Raw genomic sequence first — 6000 nt, 5'->3', positions numbered from 1 at the left:
GTCTCATTATTGAACTAATAAGATACGTAAAAGTGTTTGTTTGACATTTCCTGCATCTTAATAACATTGTTAGTTGATTATGTAAAAATGATGGTAAACTTGTTATTGTGTATTATGTTATAAAGTGTCAAAAATGGAAATAAACAAATATCATTGCAGTTTGTCAGATTCAATCATCTACTATATTCATTATCTCAGAATGGAGGAAATTGGACATTTAACACTGTTCTATTGATATTTTTCCCATCTCATCAATTTTCTTAGTTGATCATATACAAATGGTAGAAAACTGTTTATTTTGTTTTATGTTAAAAAAGTGTTTTAAAAATGGAAGTAAACCCATTGCAGAACAGTGCTGTCTTGTTTCAGCATATATGCAGCACCGATAACACGATAAGTGGAAAACCATTTTACCTTTTCCCTTGAAACTTACAAAACTGATGAATATTCATAATACGCAGGTCAAGTTCGAAAATCAGCATGATCGGGTCATTTTTAGGGAAGTTATGCTGTTTTTCACTTTTTTCACCATATATACAACACTGATAACATGATAAGTGAAAAATCATTTTACCTTTTGGCTTGAAACTTACAGAACTGATGAATATTCATAATACGCAGGTCAAGTTTGAAAATCAGTATGATTGGGTCATTTTTAAGGAAGTTATGCTGTTTTTAACTTTTTTCAGCATATATGCAACACTGATAACATGATAAGTGGAAAACCATTTAACCTTTTGGTTTGAAACTTGCAGAACTAATGAATATTCATAATACGCAGGTCAAGTTTGAAAATCAGCATGATCGGGTCATTTTTAGGGAAGTAATGCTGTTTTTTCACTTTTTTCAGCATGTATGCAACACCTTTGTGCTATATGACGGTACTGTATGGATAGCAGTCTTTAAAATTGTCCCTTGGGTGATCACTAATTAAATTAAGGTCTATAAAGTCACTTGCCTACTCATTAATTTTCAATTGGCCATTAAATGAGATTACATAAAACACTCCTTGAGATTTCCCTGTAAAGTCCCATAGGTTTAGCTCTCTTAACTGTGTCACAAAATTAGGATTTGGTGATAATTGTGCAGATAAATGGTGTTTAACATTGCAAATAATTTACAACAAAAAGAATGTGTTATGCCAACATGCTATAGATGCATAACAGTGCTTTATTTTTCTCAAACTTAGTGGGGTTATTAATATCAAGTTAATACAGCTAGATTAAAAGTTTGAATAGCAGCTTTATTGGAATTTTTTACGTTTTATTTAAAATTTTTTTAAAATTATTTTTCAAACACTAGCATCTTCAAGATGTGATTTTATACTCCCATCCACCAGAAGTGCTGTGCATTTTCTGTATTTTTGTATATAATTGTTATTTCTTCAGATTTAATTCTTAGGCATGTTAACAGTCTCATTATGGAACTAATAAGATATGTAAAAGTGTTGTTTTGACATTTTCTGCTTCTTAACAATATTGTTTGTTGATTATATAAAAATGACGGTAAACCTGTTATAATATTGTGCATTGTGTAATAAAGTATCATAAATGGAAAGGAACTCATCATTGCAGTTTGTCAGATTTAATCATTCACTATGTTCAGCATCTGCAAATGGAGCAAATTGGACATTGAAAATTGTTCTATTGATATTTTTCCTATGTCAACAATTTTCCTAGTTGAACATTTAAAAATGACAGTTTATTGATCATTTTGTTTTAAAAAAGGTGTTGAAAATGGAAAGAAAATCATTTTAGTACAGTTATCTGTTGTTTACATTTTGGCATTTTGAAAGTGTGACTCTGAACTTCCATGGCCTTGAAGACCTTCCCAAATCACATTTTCTGAATATTCATGATACTTTTATTTTTTTATAAAAAATTTGATGGTCATTATGTCATGTTTTATTGCATGAAAGTTGAAGAAAACCCTATTTTAGACACTGCTGCCAGGATAGCGATTAAGGGAAAACCATGTTACTTACGATACTGAAACTTAGTGAAAAGTTTCATAAGACAGAAGTGCGCAGCTTGTGTTTTAAAACCAGTGTGATTGTTTTCTGTTTTGGAGGCAATGCAGGTTTATAGAGTGCTATACTGGCATTTTCAAGTTGTGACTTATCACTCCCATCTGCCAGGAGCCCTGTACTCTTACTTTGTAACATTTTTTGTATTTTGTTAAGTTACAAAAATGATTCTTAGGATTGACATACAGCCAAAAAAAAAAAAATTAAAAAAAAAAAAATATATATATATATATATATATATATATATATATATATATATATTATGAGTTTAAGCAATTTTTTTTTTTGTGTGTAATTTTCACTGTACCTCATTCTGGCATTTCCAAAGTTTAACTCTTATCAGCCTGACACCTTAGGGACTATTTCCAGAGCCTATCACGCTAACTGTGGATCGATCTATCTCCATGGGAATTCTCGCTAAATTGCAATCAATGTAAGTGGCTTAGTTGTCTGTCACGCCTACTGAAACTGGCATGCCAGAATCCTAAGACTCTCAAACTGAAAGCAATTTAGTGAGAAACCCCTTGGAGTTGGATTGATCCTGTTAGATTGATCTAGGTATGGGAACTTAGTCTAATGCTTGATACACATTTTACTTTCATCCTAATCCAATGTTATGCAGAATAAGAATTTGATGTTGGCTATGCAGTTACAGTAAGCATAATACATTAGTTCATCAGAATTGACAGTATCCTATTTCCTGCGTTTTTATTTTCTGGTTTTTGTCTGTACATTTGACAGCTTTGCTGCCTTGTTTACTTTTGGCGGCCATTTTGGATTTTACACACCTAAAGGATTTATACCATGGTGTTTTCTAACCTTTATATGATATTTTAAGTTATTAGAAGACTATGTACTTGAAGTTTTAATTTGAAAAGGTATTTCGGCGGCCATCTTGGATTTGACGGCCATTTTTGAATTTTCAGACATGCACATATATCCAGATTTGCTTAGAATTTCATTGTCCATAAGTGTGCCAAATTTCATGCTTGTAGGTAAAAAATGCACAATTTTTCACCAAATTCCTGGACTACAGATGGATCGAGCTGCTAAAATGCATTCAGTGTAATCATCTTAACTGTCTAACACGCCTCCTTGAGTAGCAATTTAATTAGTTAATTACTCCCTAGCAAACCAAAAACGCGTGTGAGACATTTAAGCCCTTTTTTAATAACAAAATTCTGCCATTTTTGATGTTCAAAAATATACTCCCATCTACAGGCGCATTTAAAGTCCGTGGTTTTAACTCAAAACCTGAAATACGCCACCGTAGGCTTTCAAATAGTACGGCCACTACAGAGTCCAAAGGACATCGTTCCATGCTTTTTGGAGTGATCGGTTCGATTTAACGCCTTGTAATTCCAGATTCAGAGCGTACGGTGATGTTGCTCTGCAGGTCTATGGGCCAATTGAGTGGAACGATCTCCCTATTTATTTTAAAACAATAGTCTGAGGACAATTTTAAAAAATAATTAAAAACTTATATCTTCAAAAAACTTTACAATCGATTTGACTGGCTGTTGTCTTTTACACTGTACAGTTTATTTTTGATATCTTATCAATTCAATTACATTTTAGTTCACATCTTTAGTTCATAACTTATAATTTTAACTACCTTTTCATTTATTTTAGTCATTTTACCCATGTAAAGTCTACTGAACATTTTATATATGGATTTTAGACTATAAATAAATAATAAAAATTATTATTATTATTATTTTTATTATTATTATTATTATTATTATTTATCCCTTGGCATATCGATTTTATTTTTGTCGTTTGGGACACTATTAAAAGTTTTTTATGTACGTCAATTGGAATCCACGCTCGTTTACGTCTAACTTAACAGATACTCGATCTTAACACTGACTGCTATTATACAAAACAAGTGTAGTACATAACGCTCAATCCCAAGCTGCAAAAGCTAATATACCTTATATCGGAGTGCTAATGGCTTCCTTCATATCTCCACAAATAAACGCAACTTTCTCAGTAATTCATGTCAGTTTTCCGTCAATATACAATCAATAGTTGCCTTTGCTGGATTATAAATGAAATCTTATTTAAACTGATATTTCTCCTACCTTCAGGTATGTATGTAATTTCCACACATAAACTGATTCAAAAGATATCACACAACATAAAATGAATCTTGGCAATATCAATTACATTAAGCCATTTTCTTTGTGATATTATTGGCGAAACTGAATTATACCATTTATCTAGGGAACACAGGCCAAACCTACGCCTCTAGAAAACAAAAATGTTTTCCTGATCAAGTATATTTTATTTCTTAGGTTCCACAATCCTACTAGTTGATATTACGAAGGAGGCAAGGATGGTTATTGAAAATTATTCACGCCAATAATACACGGTTCTAATTTGTTTACATATGACGTCTTATATATTTCAACGTACCACTCACCTTCACAGAGTAGAAAATCACCCAGATAACACACCAGGCAGTGGAAGTTCTTGTAACTGTTATCAAAAGCGCCAATGACAACAGGGTTGTTGTACGTCATACAGGCATCTCGTAAAGCTGAGTGCAGGGGGAGTGGACGAGGTACACGACGCACGCTTCCATTGATAAAAGTGAACTGACAAGGACCAAAGACATCGTCCCCAACTTCCTTGAAGCATGTTCTTAAATTCCATTCCGGTTTCGGCTCGAAAATAGCATTACCTCCGACATCTTTTAGTCTTTTTAACGCGCAATCCGAGGAGCTGCAATTTGCAAAGAAGTCTAATGGTAAGTACTTAGTGGAATAGACGGCGAGTTCCCACGGTTCCCAACCACCCTTGATACCATTACAGGTTGCACAGTACTTGTTCTTGAAAGTGATCATCGTATCCGGGTCGGTGACTGGCTGGTACAATAGAGGTTCTTCTGTGAAGCTACTATTTGAGGTATCAGTGCACTTAATACGACTTTCCTCTTCCAGCCAAGACTTGGGACACTGGTCCACCATCCAAAAACTCAGTGCATAATTATCCACATAGGGTGGTGTGGTTTGTCGTTTTCTTAGATATAATGTTGGACTTTTTCTACAGGAGCTTTTATGTGCCAGAGAAATAGACACAGGATCGACTTGTTTTTTCCCCCTTATCGAAGATGTTTTGTTTGGGGATGCAGGCGAGGTGGTGCTGTCACTTTGAACTTCTGCCACGTTGGTTCCAGGAACAGTTGCAGATTGCATTGTGTCGTATGTCCCTCTTAATCTGACAGAGGCAGCGCAGACAGTAGCATTTTCTATCACCCCATAACAGCAGTCACCATACAGGACACACACGGGATCGCAGTTGCAGTGGACCTGGATGCTGTATTTACCACTTTTTGCACAGAGCCATCTATACGGCGTCAGAGTGACGTCTGGGAAAGAAGAGGTTTCGCTGCCGTTATCAGATATTTCACGAAATGTATCCTTTTGACTGACTTCATTGTGCATTCCACCCTTAGTGGTTGGCATCTCTTGTGTGACGTGAACTCCCCTCTCAGTAGTGGGCGCCGACTTCTCTGTGGTTCCCTCTTGAATTCTACCCTCATCAGTGGACGACTCCTGTGTGATTCCCCTGTGAATTCTTCCCTCAGTAATGGGCGCCCTTTTAGTGGTTATCTCTTGCACTCCATCTCGTAGACGCTTTGGGTCCCCCGTGAGTCCTGCAAGCGTCCAAATCTCAACGTTGGGCGACTTTTGGGCTAATCCGGCAAGTTGACCATTTTCATGGGCAAGATGAACAATTATCAGCGCGCTTAAAGCAAGGCGGATGATCATCATGTTTTTGACTTTGAAAACTCTGTGCAGTCGTTGCACATAAGTGACGCAGATCAGCGTTTGCTGGTCATTTATACATCTCCCACTCTTCTTGGAAGATACGATTTCTAGCCACTGAGCAAGAAATTACTGAATCACGTTGCCGGCCTTGCATAAGTCTTGAGGTATACACTCGAGTAGCGTGCATTGAGCGCTGGC

This window comes from Lingula anatina, chromosome 6, assembly GCF_051362555.1.
Source record: "Lingula anatina isolate TDL-2025a chromosome 6, LinAna3.0, whole genome shotgun sequence".
In the NCBI taxonomy this organism is placed as follows: Eukaryota; Metazoa; Brachiopoda; class Lingulata; order Lingulida; family Lingulidae; genus Lingula; species Lingula anatina.
Note: the sequence above shows the minus strand (reverse complement) of the source record.